The 20,217-nt window shown below is 35.8% G+C and overlaps 1 protein-coding gene across 1 annotated transcript in view; it reads right to left on the reverse strand.

Moving 5' to 3' along the window:
* Positions 1 to 16,735, reverse strand: part of LOC126375793 (mucin-2-like) — a 91,217-nt gene extending 74,482 nt beyond the window's left edge. The window contains exon 1 of the mRNA XM_050022880.1: positions 16,621 to 16,735. The gene's annotated coding sequence lies outside the window, so the exon portion shown is untranslated. The remainder of the gene's footprint in view (positions 1 to 16,620) is intronic.
* Positions 16,736 to 20,217: the final 3,482 nt, after the last annotated feature.

Here is a 20,217-nt window from a genome sequence, read left to right on the forward strand (position 1 = left end):
CACTACCGCTACTTTCCAAGCCTTCGGGAACTTACCTGTTGAAAGACTAGTGTTAAATATATAAGTGAGGGGCTCAATAATAACGTGTGCAGTAGATTTAAGAAGCGTGTTGGTGAAACTATCAAGACCAGGGGCACAGTTATTTTTTAGACTGAAAATAATATTAGAAACTTCTTGCTCGTCAGTAGGAGACAGGAAGAATGAATGAGCAGGACCTTCATAAGACAGATTGGCAGCGAGAGTTTCTTCAGTTTCACCCGTTTGGTTCATTATATTTTGAGCTAGATTTTGTCCAACTGTCGCGAAAAATGTATTACAAATATTTAAAGACGCCAAAGGACTACTATCTACCTTAAGAAGATCGTGAGCTTGTGAAGCACGTTTGGGTGGAATATGGCAGATGGTTTTAATCGAACGCCATAGATTTTTTGGATCCCTTTTGTTGGTTTCTATTTCGCAAGTATCGTGTTGAGACTTGATTCTGCGTAGAAGGTTGTTACAAAAGTTTCTGTAACGCTTGAATGATAGTTTTAGAATAGAATCATTAGGGTGTTGCTTCGCTAATGAGCTAAGATGGTCTCTGTGGCGGATACAACGAAGTAGACCGGGAGTAACCCACGGAGCCAAATTAAATTTTGAGCGACTTACGCGTTTAAGCTTAGTGTGCTTGCTAACACTGTCGTTTAGGATACGTAAGGATAAGAAAGCTCCGACAGCTTCGTCAACGTCCAGTTTTTCAAAAACGGTACTCCAGTTTGTAGTTTTAAGTTCATTTGCTACTTCTTCAAAATCAGTTATTGTTCTCATTCGATTTTTGTCTCGTTTCTTTTTTTGTGACTTTAACTCTAGCATTACCAAGCTGTGATCGGTCACATCCGTAGTACAGACTGCGCCTAGAGCTTGAGCATTGCAAGAAATGAAGATATGATCTAAGCAAGCGTCCTTTCTAGTGGGTTTTGAAATGGCCGGCAAAAGACCGTGCTGTGCCGTTAAAGAGAGGTACTTTGATGGATCATGTTTCTGCTTGTCTGTTGATAATAGGTCTATATTAATATCGCCGGCTAATATCACACAAGGCGATTTTTTATGCAAAGAAAGGAAATCGTCTAGTGAATAAATGAAGCTGTTAGTATAATTGAAGGAGGGAGATCGATAAATGCCTAAAACCGTACCAACATCAGGAATTTCTACAGAAAGACAGCATGCTTCGGGAAATGATGGTTCCGTTACAGATGGATTATAGCTATCTTTAACATATATGACCACACCTCCATTTTGGTTAATGTTGTTAAGAGTCGAGAAACAGCAGTAGCCGGGTATTTGACCTACGATGCTGGTAGGTTCCAATCTACATTCAGTCAAAACAATTATATCAAACTCAGTCTTAAGACGATACAGAAGCACCAGGAAAGTATCAAAGTTTTTGTTGATACTTCTAATGTTGAAAGTGAGTAATTTAAAGTTATTGTTTTGTCCAAAAAAGGTATAACAATTTTCTGGTTTGATGGTCTCACATTTAATATCTGAGGTATTATCAATTTCTTCTGATATGGCTACGTTATCCATAAATGGGTAGCGTTTATCTTTGAGAAATAATGTAATAAGAATTTAGCTATGTCACTGAAACAGTATATATGGTGTTTATGTCGAGTAAGTGAGGGCAGTGAATGTGTTAGTGTTGGTAAGTATGGCATATTTACATTATTATTGTATAAAATGTAGCATACAAAAGGAACCAGCAGAAACATTATATCATATATTGGGTAATTAGACTCATAATAATGTACTAGAATTAAAAGTAATGTGTGGAAGACGAAAACATTTTTGCTTAAGAAAATACACTTAGAGAATGGTCGCCGATAGTTAAGAATATGGATATGACAAACGATTTTACGCCATAGACTACTGTTTTTAAAAGCTCGCGTATGTAATACGGAATAATTTAGATTTAAATACAAGTAAAGGCAAAAACGTGCAACCTTGTCGAGAGTGAATATTGACAAACACACATTTAAGATCGGATTGTTTTGGGAAGAAGATATAATCAGGCAATTACAGTTAATCTGCATCAATGTAAGAGAAAATAAAAAGAACACAATTAAGAATTTTAAAATATTACAAATATTAAAAACAGTGCTCTGAGGCAGACCTGTCCGGGAAGCCGGAAAGTTTGTTATTAGGTGGCTCTTTTTGCAGCTTGGTTAGAGACGTTTCTGAGGTTACTCTCAAGACGGAGCTTGTTTCAGATCTTCTCATGAAAATGTTGCCGTTCGACGTCCAAACAAATTTGAACTTCAGTTCGTTACCCACCGAACGTGCCTTGCTAAATAGGATTCGGTTTGCTTTAGTTAAGTGTTCGTTGACGAAGACTTTTCGTGGAGTTCCCGGTACCTCGAGCATGTCGGAAGTGAGGCCGCGGCGCACACGCGCAGCCCGCAGCAAACGGTCGCGCGGCGCCCGCCTGGTCAGCGTCACGATAACCGGACGCGGCCGCTCCGAGCCGCCCACGTCGCCCGCGCCGCCACCTCGAACGCCTACACGCCTCACGTCATCGATATCGCGTGGGTCCAACTCTACACCAAGTTTGGTTGTCATTATCGATACAATATGTTCTAGGTTTTCTCCATTCTGCTCCGGAACACCCGTGATCTCTACGTCTTTCAGAAATTGACGCTGCTGTTGATAGGAAATTTCTTGTCGCAGTTCGGAAACTTCAGCACGGAGAGAGGAGACTTCTTCCTTGTACTTATTGAGTTCTCGGAGTTCAACCTTGATATCTGTAATTTCCTTTCGAAATTGCTCTATGTCTTCGGAGGTAGAGGAGAGAGACTTTGTAAATTCTCCCATTTCAGTTCTCATCTTGTGGAAAGCATCTTCTAGCAGAGAGAATGAATTGCGAAGAAAAGTTAGCATGTCTGCAGGCGGAGGGGAGTTAGAGTGCGGGTCCACAAAGTCGGGGACGGAGTCTTCTCCCTCTGCCTGCTCAAACCTTCCTGGTTTCTGAGAGGAGCTACTCTTAGAGGTCGTGTCCGAGGCTAATTGTTTTTTCTTTGATTTACATGAAGGGCAGCGATAAGCATTCCCGCGAGCGAGCCTGCTATCCTCTCTTGATAAAGTTAAGCAGCTTTGATGAAATACTTGGGGGCAGGTGCAGCAAACTATAGTAGTTTTATCTTCATTTTTAATTATGTTTTTGCAAGAGCCGCACAACATGTTGACAAGTTTTCATAAAATTGATGTTGAAATTAACAGTGGATCCCTCTAGCGAGAGACTTGGGAAACGCTTAAGGAAGCTTTTATAAGGAACAGGACTTTTAGTTAGAAGTTCAAAATATGAGGTAACAGATGTCGCTGCGCGTTTGAAAAATCGATGTAAGCAAAGATAGTAGTGTATCTTTTTTAGAATTTTTGAGGTTATTTCGACCAATTAATCACACACACTGAATAAGTTAGGCACACAGTTCAAGATGCAGATACTTATAGATCATGCACAGACAAAAGTTAGCGAAACACCGTACCCAAGCATAGGAAAAGTCAACTAAAAGTACACTTTCTGTCGGAAGAATAAATGTTTGAATTTTATTAGAATGCGTGATGTTAACACTGAGATAACACTTGTGCCGACGCGTCACTTTACTTAGTAAGTAATTATGATATTTAACTTTGATGATAAACACTAAATGTAATTATTGTTTAAATTAAACTTTTGTGGTTAAAAAAGAAGTGTTTGGCAGTAAAGCGCCACCTAGCGAAAAAAAAAAAAAAAAAAAAAAAAGAAAAGAAGGTTAATGAGTAGCCATGTCGCCAAGCAATTTAGGTACCTTTATTAAAATGGCTTCGTTGCTAAAATTTCACCAAATTTTCATAGCGTCGTCGCCAAGTGAGTTACCTGCCATACTTAAGCCATATTTATTATGAATTACTGACGACTGTCGCGTCGCGTCGCCGACGATGTGGCCATGATTATGGCTTAAATCTACAACTTTACAGCAGTAATGCCCATTGGTATGTACAAAATAATTTGCAGCCATACTTGGCATCGAAAATTGTATTTTGAAGCAAAACACACTCTTCGTCCAAAATGTTTTTGTAACATAATTTAAATATTTACTTGCACTAGACGAATTCTCTAAGAACAGAAACATAACATGAGTGAAATTTACAAGTCATTGTATGGCGATTCTCTATTCTCACGGAAGATCTCATTCGGCACAGTTACCCAGTTTACTCACTGCTACTGTCGCTAGTTGCGTATCAGAGGAAACGCAGGCTTTATTCGGTATAAATTGTATTACTTAATTATGTTGTCCCGTGCGAGCAAAGTTTTATATCTAATAAAGTATTCTATTTTCGCGGCGACTTTTGTCCGCGATACTTCGACATGTTTTTTTCATCCCCTTAAGGGGTGATTTCCAATCCAGGATAAAAAAAAAACATTTTTTCAGGCAAACGGTTTTGCTTGAAAAAGTTTTAATTTTTTTGATACGTTTTGTAGTTTGTCTGTGGAGTTATTTAGTTTTGACCCATTGTCATGTCGTATGTTGTTAAAATTCACAACATCATGTACAAACTACTGAAATATGGAAATATTCGAAAGCATAACAAAACAAATTATCGCGGGTCCGCTATACTTAGTAGTAAAATTAAAACTATATTTTTTTACTTTTGGTGTAACCACGCTTTTCACATGTCATTTTTATCAATATAAACATTAAAATACTTTATTATACGTAGGACGAAAGAGTTACGTAACAGACAAAATAGGGACAGCTGTTTTGTTTTCATTTGTGAATGAAATACTTTATTCAATCTTCTTGTCATGTGAATTGTGAGGTCAATGACCGACTCGATTAGCTACTGAGGAGAGGGCTTTGACATTTTCTTCAGTTTTAGGTGCCGTTTTCTACCGAAGGTTAGCAGTCTTCACGAAACAGAGATATAGTACCACAATCCCTAATAAAATATCATCTAATGACCATTATCTATGTTTTAGTTACTTAAATGACCTACAAATAAAGTTATGCTTGTCCATCGAAAGCACATTAAGGTACCGCAACTAGGTGCGTGACACGATGACGCAACCTATCGTAACATCTTCGCTTTCTGTGACCCCTGACTTTACTATCTGTGATATACTGGCAAGATCTGGGTTAGACAGGCCTAATTATTATATTTCGACGGGGAAGAAGCAAATACTCCTATCTTACACAGACCTAACTGTAAGATAGGAGTATTTGCTTCTTCCCCGTCGATTTATTTTTATATTCTAATAGTTTTAAATTATTAAAATTGCTGACATTTTGTCCGCGTTTGTAGCCGCGTAGACGTCGGTTATCGCGCGACACGTTTTTTTTCATCCCCTTAGGGGATGACTTTTGGGATAAAAAAAATTAGCCAACTTAGCCCGTAAATAGTTAGTAACGATTTAAATTTGTACACAGACTAATTTAGTAATTATTTAATTTAATTAATTAATATAATAATCATCTATTCATAATCAATGATGATTTATGATCCAGCCGGCTGCGGCGACTGCTTCAACTCCGAAGTTCATGTGCTCGCATGTGGCTTACCGCTTACATAACCAATCTTGCTAAGAAAGATCTTCGCACATGGCAGGCATATGCGTATATCAATATCATAAGAATAAAAACTATGTTCTTTTTAACGATAAAAGTACCTGAAATACAATCGAAAGTGATGTATCAGGATTGTAGTAAGTAGGTTTATTTATTTATTTATTTATATAGACATTTGCAACATTACAGTAGAAACCATTGCGTTACAAACAAGATTCATATGGGCCTAAAACAAATTTACAATATTACAATGATAAATTGAACAACAATAAAGAAAGGATACACAAAATAATAACAAAACAATTCAATTAATAATAATTAGGCAATAGATAACAATAAAAATATGGTTTTTGGTCTATGGTCTATGGGTTTATGGTCTTCTAGGCGAGATCTATTGTACCATAGTGGTTGACAAACAGAAAGCAACAGAATGTAGTAACCAAGACGGCATATATTACATTACAGCAACAATATTTATGGGCGAAGAGGTCATTAGGTAATATGCTAATGAGTTGTATATACGTTCGTTAAACAATGGCTTTGTGTGATTGGCGCTTTTTTTTTCAATTTATATGGTATTCTTGTGAATGGTAATAGTGCTATTATACTAGATCGACATGGCCAGGCACATTTAAAATACCTTTTTCTATACGTATAGTAAGTAATTATTATAATATATAAAAAAAATGTAATGTTAATTCTCAAACGAGGAGCGCCGGTTCACCCTGGTACTGGAGTTGCATCAATGAGTTATTAATTTATCTTAAGTGCATTTTACACTAACACTGTTGGCTAGACTAGACGGCGATACGGCTCACCATCTATCACGTTGGTTTAACAGAAAGCTCGGTGAGATGTGGGTATTCAGTTCTTCTTTCGATGGCTATACAATGTCACACGGAAAAAATCGAAATATATACCTATACAATATATATACCTCTATATTTCGAGTTTTTCCGTTTGACATTATCCTATTTGAGCTGTTTGGTGAGGTCATCATAATTTATTATTAAACTTCTAAAAACATACAGAGTAACATTGAAAGGTGAACATCTTAGTTGATACTTATCTAGAGGTGACGCACCTTGCAAAGTTCGCTTGAAATTGATGTGTAAAATCCTTGAGCTTATTTTCTTCAAACCAGAGGCCGTATAAGGCAATAAAATTACCCACAAGTACCTATATTAAAAATAAAGTATGTTAATAGTACGGTTTAAAAAACAAGTCATAATGTTGTAAAAAATAGTTACAAATCAATTAATATAGGTACTTAAAAGAAATCTTTCCTATGTATTTTTAAAATTCTGACTTCCATTTTTAAAATTCTTTTTTCCTCTTCGCGCTAATCTGCACTAATATCGAAAAGGATTTTTGTGGAAATAGCTAAATATATAAAAAACAGAAAAATAATAATAACTTTTTATAATATTAAATTTAGCCAGGTGGACCCGAGTCGTATTTTTTTTTTGACATGACTTATTGTAGATTTGGTATAGATACCGAGTCAAGTGTAAATCTATAAAATTGTGTAAAAATAAAAATTACACGTACTGTTATTCTAAAGACCTTTTTTCCATTGCAAGCTGCACCATACAACGCCATTATCCACCAATATGTATATATGAGTGCATGTGTGTTTACTTCTAAAATTCTCAGTTCATGGCCTCAGTTAAGCAATACTTACGGTAAAATAAAAATATGTTTAAATGTTAGCCTCTCTGATTACACGTTATCTCAAATGGGAATCGATTAGTTTATATCTCGACAGAAATATATTTTTAATACGTACTAACTTATTTGACTAATTAAATAAATAATTTATATTATATTATATAAATTTTATTTATATGTTTTTTTATATTGTTTTATTTTATTTCTATTTTTATGGTCTATTTGTTTTCGAAAATATTTTGTATCTAAATAAAATTGTGAACAATAAAAGCTGTATACAGACTGTTATATAGTATATTATAATAATCAGTTTGATTATTATAGTTTACTGTAAGTAAGTATTTATTTGACACATAGCATTCTTATTATGATTTAATTTAATTTAGGGAAAACAATTTTTACTTATTTCGATAGAGACGCGAATTTGAATGACCTAAATAGGTATAAAATGTGTATATAATATAATAGGTATATAAATATGTATATAATGAGGTAAGTACATGTAAGGTACGTGTTTCTGTCTACACTCTCATCTTTATTTTCAATCAGCCGTTTCTTTTCGAATCATAGAATCTGAATAGCAATAGCAATAAATTATAGACTAAAATACGTTGCGATCGATGCACGTACAGCCTCAGGGTTCAATAGTATTGATTGCGGTAATATTCCGCTATATTACTGTCATGATGACAGGAAGACAGATCATATTGTCAGTGCCTAAAGGTATGATTTATGATGATATAAACTCCACAGGGCAAGATCAAGTGTAAGGCCTTTTGACGGGTTGTTTATTGACAAAAGCAACCTACAACTCAGGAGAAGACAATTTTTTGCACAGTTGTTGGTGATGAAGAACTGGCGGTCTAAAAAGGTAACAACAAAGTAATTCATCTAAAAAATAATACTGCAATTTGACGTATTTTGCGTATATAAAACTAATTACGCAATATTGCTTTTTAGGTGAATTGTTTCAATGTTGTATTTTTAACCCACCTGAGACATATCGATATCGACACGTTAACCCGATCCGAGCGGTAATGCTAAGTTTTTTTTTTCACGTGGCGTATCGTACATTTGCCGCATATGCCGTTAACTACTTGGCTCAGAGAGAAAGAGAGAGAGAGAAAATATTTATTCATCAATTTGTGACTCGCTACTTAAAGAGCAATCACAAATAAGTATTATACAGAAACAGAATTAAAAATAAGTAGATTTACTCGGCACACAATGTGGCATAAGAGTGAAAAGCTGACGAACTCAGCATAGTGTCTATTTCCAGAGAAACAGACGCTGTTTTTCAGTCGCTCCATAATTTTCCTCGTCCGTTGGACCCCGCGAAGCTGACACGACTCATCGTACCGTAGTTGTACCAAAAGTATACCATACGACAATTATACCTATAACATGGTGACATACATAATTATACACATCATCATCATCATCAGCCCATTAACGTCCCCACTGCTGGGGCACGGGCCTTCCCTATGGATGGATAGGGAGATCCGACCTTAAACCATCACGCGAGCCCAGTGCGGATTGATGGTTATTAACGACTGCTAATGCAGCCGGGAGAAACAGCTTAACGTGCCTTCCGAAGCACGGAGGAGCTCGAGATGAAAACTTTTTTTTTTTTGTGGTCACCCATACTATGACCGGCCTTTGCGAAAGTTGCTTAACTTCAATAATCGCAGACCGAGCGCATTAACCGCTGCGCCACCGAGCTCCTCCATTAGTATAAAAAAAATCTAAACTTGAAACTTCAAAATACAAATCACAACCAATGGGTTCCGCAATCGAATCCTTTTTCGAACGACATCCAACGATCCTAGTCTATTAAGTAATATTGTCTACCTGCCAAAAAGAGTCTGACCTACTGGTCAATAGGTCTTTATTCATCTTGACCCCTAGACAGAAAGCATTATGTTATATAATCATGTTGACGGCCAACAAAAAGTCACTGGAGTATCTCGTCACTCGTAACTTTTACAAACTAAACTAATTTAGAATAGAATAGAATAACATAACATAAACTGCCTATATACGTCCCACTGCTGGGCACAGGCCTCCCCTCAATCAACCGGAGGGGGAGAATAGAAAAGAAATAGTTTATTATAAAAGGGCGCCACACACAAAAAACGGCCTCTGTGGTCCAGTGGTTGAGCGTTGGGCTCACGATCCGGAGGTCCTGGGTTCGATTCCCGGTGGGGACATATCACAAAAATTACTTTGTGGTCCCTAGTTTGGTTAGGACATTACAGGATGATCACCTGATTGTCCGAAAGTAAGACGATCCGTGCTTCGGAAGGCACGTTAAGCCGTTGGTCTTGGTTACTACTTACTGATGTAAGTACGTAGTCGTTATATGAGTCATGTCAGGGGCCTTTGGCGGCTCAATAGTAACCCTAACACCAGGGTTGATGAGGTTAGTCATCCACCTCACAACCCACACGATAGAAGAAGAGAAGAAGAAGAAGACACACAAAAAAAAGACAACAACATCAATATCACTAAAACAATTACAAAAAAGCAAGACGGATGTTTGTCGAAATGATCATAAGGTGGTGGTGGACGTCCTTAGATAAAAGGGCCTCACTCAGCACAAGTCGCGGCGTGAACCACGACGCTGGTATTATGTGGACCCTATTGGGTGACGCACGAACTTCGTGTTCCATAAACATTTATTAATTGTATTAGTTTTAGTTTTGTTACAGGTTTAGACTTGGTTCTAAAATTATCAGGGCCTTTTTTCATGAATTAAAAAAGACTCCTTGTTTTTTGTTAAAAAGGACTAATATCCATCATAGTACTAACAAAACGTCTAGTTCTGTTTAATTAGTGATCACGATTCTATTTCAATATTTAGTTAAATTAAAGGTAAAAAAAGGTAAAATTTCAATATATAGTGTGGTGGAACTGGTGGAGTATGCTCCATGCCTCCTCCGGTTGATTGAGGAGAAGCCTGTGCCCAGCAGTGGGACGTATATAAGCTGTTTATGTATGTATGATACAGTTAAAACTGTCAAAGTACAGTGGCGAGTGGTGTGACGTTCATTTAGTGATGTATCAGTAGAGTTTATCCGATCGATTCCATTCTATTAATTCTAACAGTAGGTAGGTACATACTTCACGTGGTAGTTTGGACTAAATAACGTGCTTTCCGAAGCACGGATAATCTTATTTTAACCAAACTAGGAACAGTCTCTCAAAGTGATATGTTGTTTGACAGCCACCAGGAATCGAACTCAAGACCCCCGGATCCACTTTAACTACTAGACCACGGTCGCTTTGGTTTTTTGACGTGACTTATTGGAGATTTGCCGCAGATGGTATTAACTACTTGGCCGGACAAATGGGGAGCGCTGAAGGCTCTCACCCGGTAACCACGGTCGCTTAAAGTTGATAGGTAGTATGCAAGTAAACAAGAAGTACTAATAAGTCTAGTTGAGAGGATCCATACGTCCGGCCAAGTCGTTAATGCTATTTGCAACAAATCTACAATAAGTCGTTTAAAAAAAGGAAGATCCATACATCACAGTATGACAATGCAGCTCGTCGGATCATCTCACACGCATCACATAACAATTATTCTCGCAGATCCTCGACGGAACACGCTCGACCTGGATATTATGGCCAGTTCGTTAACTGAATGCTTCTTTGTAAGATGATTGTACATTCTACGGCGCTTTTAAGCTGCTTTATAAGTACAGCGGGCACTATTTTTTTTATAACTTATATTGTCAGTCTTGGCGCAAATGAAAAACCCTTAAGATTTTTAGTGTGCACTAAATATATGTTTTGTTATTTTTTGTATTGAAATGTATAAAAAAAATATATAAAAAAACACTAAACTCCTTATAAAACGACGAAAAAGTTTTCTACGTCACGATTTTTCATGGTTTTGAAATAGGTGGAATAAAGATAGATCTAAAGTTGACAAAAAAGTTGACTTTTTTCTATTTAAGTAACTTATTCTTAGGCTTAAGTGAAGATAGGCAGGACACTTGGCAAGACGGGAAGACAACGGATGGACTAAGGCTGTTACTGAAAGGTGGGATAGGGATGGTATGTGGTAGATATCGAGGCAGATCACCAGCTCGATGGTCGGAAGACATTTTGAGGTATGCCGGAAAGCAATGGTTGCGACTTGCACAGGACCGGAAAGGCGTGAAAGAGAGGACGCCTTTACCCAGCAGTGGGTGGATACAGGCTGAGTAGATAGATATATTTAACTTTTTATACACAGTTTGCTTTTTCATACAAAACTCCATAGTCATTTCGTGTTTTGACGTTTAGTAAAAAGTAACTGATTTAACTAGTTGGAAACTACCCTATTATAAATCGATCACTTGATGAACGGGATGTGAAATAAATAGCGTCTGAGCAAGTAAACAGATTTATTTGTTAATTTTAACAAAAAAATAATTCCCAACAAAAACTTTTGTTAACTTTATTGTTCATATTGTTCATGTTCATATTAACGGCCTCCGTGGTCCAGTGGTTGTGCGTTGGACTCACGATCCGGAGGTCCTGGGTTCGATTCCCAGTGGGGACATATCACAAAAATTACTTTGTGGTCCCTAGTTTGGTTAGGACATTACAGGCTGATCACCTGATTGTCCGAAAGTAAGACGATCCGTGCTTCGGAAGGCACGTTAAGCCGTTGGTCCCGGTTACTACTTACTGTGTAAGTACGTAGTCGTTATAAATGAGTCATGTCAGGGGCCTTTGGCGGCTCAATAGTAACCCTGACACCAGGGTTGATGAGGTTAGTAATTCGCCTCAAAACCCACACGATAGAAGAAGAAGAAGATTGTTCATATTTGTGTTTTCAAACAATCCACACTCGTACAAGTATGTAGTCTCCCTTACGATTGTAAATCGGATGCAGATGGCAGATACGCCGGCGAAGACGTAACAATAGCCTACAACCAGTAGCCTGTCTTCTGTGATAGATTGGCCTGATTGTATGCCCCATACAGGTATTTATGTCTTCAAACAGATTGAGCATTAAAACTGCCTATGTGGTTTAGCCTAGCCCGGTTAGTGGTTCGACTCTGACTATATATTTTTTAAATTTTAATTTTTTGCTTTTCTTTTGTACAATTAGATTTAGGCTAGTTTATCTTTGCTGTAAGTCTATTGCATGCTGTTGTCTTCTATAATTAGGGTAACAATTACTATGTCATTTTATGGAGATCTTGACTGTAAGAGACTTGTTGTTAACTCTGTTAACTATGTTACCTACTGAATAAAGATTTTGAATTTGAATTTTAATACATATAAATTCCCACCGGGGCAAGCAGAGTCTATGGAAATTCATTAGCTTCGATTTGTTTTGTTGATTATTGAATAGTTTTTATTCTGCGACAAACTAATTTAATTCGAACTGACAATATAACTAAAATATTCATACAAATACAAATATACTTTATTGCAACAAAATAAAAGAAAATAGTTACAAAACAGCCTTAATTAGGTCCATGGCAAATGGTGGCATTATCGCTTAAAGCGATTTGTTCCAGATAACCGTAAGGCGAGGATATATTTAATCATTCATTTTTCTTATTTTAATATTTAATTTGTTTTTTCTTAAATGTTGTAAAACTGTTAATTATCTCTGTGTTAGGCTGAATCTGCTGATTGGTCGAAAAATAACTTATTTTATGTTATTAAATGGTTTTATTTAACACCATATGTATTTTACTTATATACTTAAGTAGTTTCCGCTATCATAAGCGATAGGCTAATCCCTTGTCACCATAAGGTTCGTAATATCCATCATTTGTGGCTCTACCTACCCTTTAAAGATTACGGATGTTTAAATGTGTGTGGACTGATTATTTCATCACTCACAGACTGTATTAAAGAAACGCTGATTGTTTTGCCACTTCGCATATGATTCAGTAATAGTAGGTAATTATAAAGGTTATAAACACGTCCGTCAATAAGAGAAGATCGATGAATATAAAATTTATTTAAAAATAGTAAAGAATTAATATTTTTATAACCTTTTTTTTAAAGGTATTTTTATGTTGCAATTGTCAACAACGGGCGTGAGTTTATATATATATGTACCTACTTTTCTCTATCGTGCGAGATCTACCGCGTCATAGATCGCAGACTAGACAGACAGAGCTAAAATCATAAGCAAATGAAAAGGAAAGTCGCGGCAGATGGGCATCTACAAACTGGTTCTTCGAGTATTAAAGGTCAAGGGAGGATGTCCCAGCGACCCCAGTTTCCCAGCATCGAGTTTCTTTACTCAGGTAAGTGACGTAAATCTTTTACTGTCCTTAATGTAAGTAGATAATTAACAATTATTAGGGTGGTATTAATAAACTAATCTCAGCTTCGAGACTGCCCTCAAAATCATGTCAATGTGACAGTTCTCATATAAAAACAGAGACTTGAGCATGATCTTGAGGGCAGTCTCAGCTGAGATTCGTTTATTAATACCACCCTTAGTCAATGTGGGGAAGACCGGCATACTGTTCTAAAAAATGAGTTTGACTGGATTTATTGAAGAAGATATTATTTGTAGACCAAATCATATGATCGGGTATGATAGATAATATACTTGGTTATGTTTATAAGTTTAAATATAAGAGAAAGCGCCATATTATAAAATCTGTATTAAAATACTCGAAATGAATGAATTAATTACTTTTAATACTTATACTTAGCCGTAGGTATCTATTACAATAATTATTTTTTATTGATTATTAGCATTATCCCGATTTTCGCAGGGTCCGCTTGCCTAACCTGGAGATTCGGCGGGTCCAGTTTTTTACAGAAGCAATTACCTGTCTAACCTGCCTATCCGCGAAGGGAAATCCAGTGCAATACAGTGCAATTTGGGCGGCTTTATTTCTTAGAAGTTCATATATTTCGTCACTATTGAACAATCTTTAAAAATTATGAGAGTGGAAGGAGCGAAAGTGGCGTATCAGGATCGTAGTGATTGGAATTCCGTGGCCTCTGCCTACCCCACAGACAAATAGGCGTGATCTTATGTATGTGTGTTAAAAATTAACTAGAATGTAGCTTTTATACCCAACAGTACCCTACTTAATATTCATAGTCTCCATCAGCGTTTAAAGGTTGGATGCGCATGAGTTTAACAAGATGCAGCTAAACGTATGCCGATACACGTTGTATGTCAAAACTAAGAAGTCAAAGGTTTACGAGTACGCCTATCGATTTGACCTTTTTCCTGTGTTAAAGATATAGCATAAGCTCACGCCTATATCCCAATTGGGGTAGTCAGAAGAACATCCATTACAATACGAACTAAGTAATCACACCTCATCGAGCTTTCTATTAGACCAGCTTGAAAACTGCACTTTTCCATACACATACGTATTATCACGCCTATTTCCCATTGTGGTAGGCAGAGATCGTGGAATTCCATTTGTTACGACCCTAGCTCACCATTTTGCTTCCTCCACCGCGATTAAAGTCTTCAATGCTCACGGACTAGCGATTTAAGCAATTAATTCTGACACACAGTGTTACTTTCGCATTTATTATGCTGGTATGGATAAATATAGAAGCAATAATAACTCTTCGTTAGCGATTGAACCGCGAAGATCGATCAACGCACGCGACCCGTGACCCAGTGTGCGCGGGCGCAGCGTGCAGGTTGTATTCACACGCTGGGTGGACAATTCTTATAACAACTTTTTTATAGTCGGTTTATGTAAGTGTTATTTATTTAATTATATTTACATTTATTTAAACGACTTTGAACATATTTGACTCAGTTCGGTAGATTGAGAGCCCTGTGACCAGCATTGGGATAGAATGTGTAGTCTATTTATGTCATTGAAATGCAATAATGAGGATTTTAAGATATTTTTTGAGGGACGAGTAAAATGTGGAGGACTTTACCGTTTTTATGCACAATTTATTTGTACTGGAGGAGAGAAAGGCCCAGAAATAGATTAGAGTAGATTAATTCTGTTAATTACTACTTAAGTTATGTATTAAAAAATATGCTACCTACATTATTTCTTAAACAGCTAAACTATTAAGAAGCTCTTAAAAAAATATTTCATTGTAAATTAAATTTTTAAATTAGTGTTGTGTGTAAGTAGTTAAGTGAATTAGCCTTCTATCACAGTGACTGACGATATGCACCGATTCTACTTTGATGTCTTTTTGATGCGTAAGTTCTGTTCAAAATTCAAATCGTATTCTTTTTCTTACGTTTTAATTTTTTTTATTAATTACATGCCAGTAGAAAGCGACAGTGATGTTCAACTGTTAAATTTAATTGTAGGTATAATTACTTAGAAAGCTTTATTTGTTTACGGCTTTCGTTGTTTCAAACTTATAAATATTAGATACATATTTGTATTTTTTAAAGGTAAATTTTAGAATTGGCAATAATTATAAAAAATATAATTAAAAGATATATAAAAGAACGCGTTGAACTCTTTTGTATCGGCGTTGCTAAAAATAAGCCACTGGCCCCGATTCCTGCAGACATCTCTTAATTTTACTTTAAGTTATACCTGTCATTTTCTTATCCGCCGAAAAGGAAAGGGACGGATGATTGACAGCTCTTAATTAAAATGGTGGAATTACTGCTGTTATTAAGATTTTAGACCGTACCACTTTGATTTATCTTAATTCTACTTTAAATAATTTTTAATAATAGTTAATGGTATATGTTTTTTATTAATATTGTTTGTAAAGTTGTTATTTTTCTGTCATATAGTTTTTATTCATTTTTGTTAATTTTGTATGAATGTTTATCTGCCTTCAAAGGTACCTTGTTTTTCCATCATCGCATTGGGCTTGCCTGTAATGGTGATGTGTTTGTACTATTAGATATAAGTATAAATAAATAAATAAATAAATAAATAAATTTTAGGAAGAATGAGTAAATAAATGAATAACCCGGGCGAATTTTTAGACGGTTGTTTTAGATTTGTGCTTAAAATTGACGTGTGTTCCATAAATTTTCCTTTCCCTTTCCTTTTCGGCGGATAAGAAAATGACAGATATAACTTAAAATAAAATTAGATGGTATTTACAGGAATTAGCACCATTATGTTCTTATTTAAATAAAATTTTAATCCTAATTACTGTTATTTTTTTAACTATTAATTTTAAAAATAAGAATTACTTATAAAAATAATTTTTTTAATAAATATTTGCATTTAATATTTCAATTAATTATATTTATATAATGAATTTTAAATACGTGGCAATATTTACAATCAATTATAAATTATAATTTATTTATTGAAAAATAATTATGCACTTTTATTTTTCTATCAATTTTAAATAATAAAAATTAAAAAGAAATAAATAAAATTCCAAACTTAAAACTTCAAAATTCAAATCCAAAAATCGAACTCACCTGTGCACACGAAAAAAACAAACACACGTCACAATCACAGAAAAAGAAATATAAATTCGATATTTGAATGTGTCCGTTATGCGCGGCGTCTGGGGTCAGAGTGCGTACGTTAGCGGTCGCATCCCGCTACTCAGGAGTTTGCGCAGTGAAAGTGCTTATATAGCCTTTGTGATGCATCTTGCAATGTGACGTCATACGTGCATTGAAGTGCCATCAGTCTGTCTCCATGGATCCTAGAAGGATACTAGATTACATTCGGCAGAGTTTTTTCAGATGGCGTTCACTACATGGCCAGGCAAATGGGGCGCGAATTTTAGGAGTTGGAAGTCAACTCGTCCCAGTGGGGCAAGACGACACATTATAATGAATATTATTTATTCTAGTAGTCTACTCGTCTTGCTCATAAGAATAAAACATTTTATGTCTCTCCTGTTGCTGTTAATTTCTAAATAGAACTAAAAAAAGAACGGAACGCGGTTCCTACTGAAAACATTTTTATTTCTAATATTGTGTACTTAACATGTTTTTAACAACAAATAAATAAATTATAAAATAATATATATCATACTATATAACACTTAAGCGCCTAGTTGGATGTGACGAAGTTACGTATGTTTCTGATTATTTGACAAATTGTATTCTTTTATTGTTTAATTACCTCTAAGTAAGTCATGTTGATTTATGTTATGCCGAATAAATATCTTTTAAAAAATATATTTTAATTATTAAAAATGTAGGCGCGTGCCTGTTGGACTAGTTTGTTTTGGTACCGAATTATGAATTTCGGATGGAATTATCTTTATAACTACAATTTATTTCAGAATTCAGAATAGAGTTCGATTTTTGTTCATCATTGTTCATAGACTCGCATTTGACCACAATCTCACCTGATGGTAAGTAACGATGTGACCTAGGGTGGATCACGCTTACCTAGCAAATGCCTATTCACTCTAGCCATGAAGACTCTCAGCCCAGCAGTGGGACGTATGAAGGCTGGTTATGATATGTTCAAAACTTTTTTCCTTGCAACATAGGGCTTACCAGCGGGATGCCGGATAAAAAATGGATTTTGAACACAAATGAGCAAACCGGTACAATTTCATCGAATTCGTAACCTATTGTCTTAGTTACGAATTTATTATACAACAGTGCGATCCATCTTACAACAATTAATCATTAGAATCAAAAGTACAGTCATGAGCAATATTAAGTACTGGCTTTAGAACCCTGTCGCATCATATTTGATATTTAATGAGACTTACGGTTTAATTTGTCAAAAAAGTTAATGTGACATGGTTTCAAAGTGTATAAATATTAGTGCTCGTGACCGTACATCTTAATTATAAAATAAGAAAAGCTAATTAACGTAATGTAGTAATACCTATTCAATTTACAATAAACGCGTGACTTACATCGCAGTCATGGGTTCAAATCCCGGCTCGGGCCGACTTTGCACCGAGCTTTCTGTTAGACCAACGTAATAGGTAGTGAGCCATATCACCGTCTATAATGGTCGAGCCAACAGTGTTAGTAAAAACTGCACTAAGATAAGTTAATAAATCATTGGTGCAAGTACAGTACGGGGATATGAACCGGAGCTCCCCGTTTGACTAACCTAACCTAACAGTATGTTCTCTAAAATATTTAATTTTAACACATAGGTAGTTAACCAAATGCCATTGAGGAGATAAAAAGGTGAACTTTTAGAATGCTAAGCAATTATTGACTTATGTTGTCAGAGTTCGTCTAACAGTTTGACATTTGCCCCAAAATTGTTCTAAGAATATGCATTTTATGGTCTAACAATCGAATGTTATTCCGTTACTTCAAGGATAACGGAATAACGGACTCTGTGTTCCAGTGGTTGAGCGTTGTGCTCACGATCCGGAGGTCCCGGCTTCGAATCCCGTTGGGGACATATCACAGAAATCACTTTGTTTGCACCTTTACTTCCGGGCACCTTTACTACTCCCAAAGTGGGAACATTTTCGGAAACGGCACATAATTGTACCCGAGTACTTACGGTTTTGTGTTTTACTTACTTCTTGTGATATTCGGGCGACATTCACAAATTCACTGTGAAATTGTATAAATCTAATTTAAAAATAAATCTAATAAAAGATTTAAAAATAAATAAAATTAAAACTAAACTAATTTTACCCAACCTTCGATTTTTGCAAAAAAGATAATCAAAGTGTTCAGATTATGTATATTTATTCAATAATAGCTTACCTTATTATTTAATCGTTTAATAAACTCCTATTTTCGAATCGATTTCTGTCAATTTAATTAATAATGTAACATGTAAAAAATAATGGGTGCATTATTGATTTATTATCATATCATAGGTATTATTATTTATATATTTTTTCATATTTAAATCATAATTCTCAAATTCTATTATTATTTTTTTACATTCAATAACATACTAGTTCTAAATTTAATCAAAAGATATGAAGTCTTAATGAACTCTAAATGCCAGCTTAAATCATAAAATTGTAATGAAAAATTATGATGTTGTTTATTATTTAGTCTGAGGTTATATTATACTAAAATTTTATGTAAGTAATATTTCGAAATCTATCACCACGAGATACTGACATCCTATTACCAATTAGACTTACATTCGCTAAAGATTTATTCCAAAAAGCGTGCGAAGCGTATTGTACTTCTTCTTATCATGTGGGTTGTGAGGTGGAATACCAACTTCATCAACCCTGGTGTCAGGGTTATTGCTCAGCCGCATTTGGCACCCGACATGTCTCATCTAACGACTACTTACTTACATCAGTAAGTAGTAACAGGGACCAACAGCTTAACGTGCCTTCCAAAGCACGGATCATCTTACTTTCGGACAATCAGGTGATTATACAGTAATATCCTAACCAAACTAGGGACCACAAAGTATTTTTTGTGATATGTCCCCACCGGGAATCGAACCCGGGACCTCCGGATCGTGAGCCTAACACTCAACCACTGGACCACGGAGATCAACCCGATGGAGTAAACAAAACAAAAACTGTTCTAAAAACAAAATTATTCCTAACAGACTCATTTATATAAATGCCAACATCAAACCTAATCACAAACTACTCGTATAAGGCCATGTGGTCATTCTTAAGTTGAACTCCACCAAATGATTTCCGAAACAATGAAGAAGGAAGATGCATTATGACGTGAAGTGACGTAAAAAAGTATTTATCATCGATCAAGATCGGTTCGTGCGCATATCCGGAAGCACGACGGCTATGAGATGATCGTGCGATGAGATGATCGGTTGCGTACGCGCAGGGTACAAATACTTGTTGTTTGTTTGGCTTAGTTATTAACTGGAAGGGCTTATTATAAAATAAGCTGTTTATGCGTGTGCGGTGTTTGTTTTCGATTAAAAGACATAACATACATACATAGAGGGTACATACATCGCAAGATGAACTAAGTACCCACACCTCACCGAGCTTTCTGTTAGACCAACATGATAGGTGGTGATCCGTATCGCCGTCTATAATGGTCGAGCCAAATATAAAACACATTTCATAGAATTAACAGCCTCCGTGGTTTAGTGGTTAGAGCGTTAGGCTCACGATCTGCAGATCC

This window comes from Pectinophora gossypiella, chromosome 19 (assembly GCF_024362695.1).
Source record: "Pectinophora gossypiella chromosome 19, ilPecGoss1.1, whole genome shotgun sequence".
Lineage (NCBI taxonomy): Eukaryota > Metazoa > Arthropoda > Insecta > Lepidoptera > Gelechiidae > Pectinophora > Pectinophora gossypiella.